This window comes from Austrofundulus limnaeus, unplaced genomic scaffold, assembly GCF_001266775.1.
Source record: "Austrofundulus limnaeus strain Quisiro unplaced genomic scaffold, Austrofundulus_limnaeus-1.0 Scaffold921, whole genome shotgun sequence".
Lineage (NCBI taxonomy): Eukaryota > Metazoa > Chordata > Actinopteri > Cyprinodontiformes > Rivulidae > Austrofundulus > Austrofundulus limnaeus.
Genome location: NW_013953323.1, coordinates 1 through 289, shown reverse-complemented (window position 1 = coordinate 289; position 289 = coordinate 1).

Below are 289 nucleotides of genomic sequence, written 5' to 3'. Positions count from 1 at the left end.
GTACTAAACCCAGATTATTAATGTTTTTTTATTTATTAACTTGTAATGTTTTTCTATTTAAACGGTATTTTGAGAACTTAAACTTTGAAAAAAGAACTGAAGCAACGTGATTTGAAACGTAACACCATAGTAAGGACGCAGCGTGTGGTCACGCAAACATACGTCTTCTGTAGAGCCCGTGCACAGCGTCTTGCAGCGAACGTCATTACGTCAGAACGCGAAAACTAAACCGCCTCAACCCAAATTATTTTTGATGACGTCACTCTGACGCGGTCTGTTTCACTCTGAC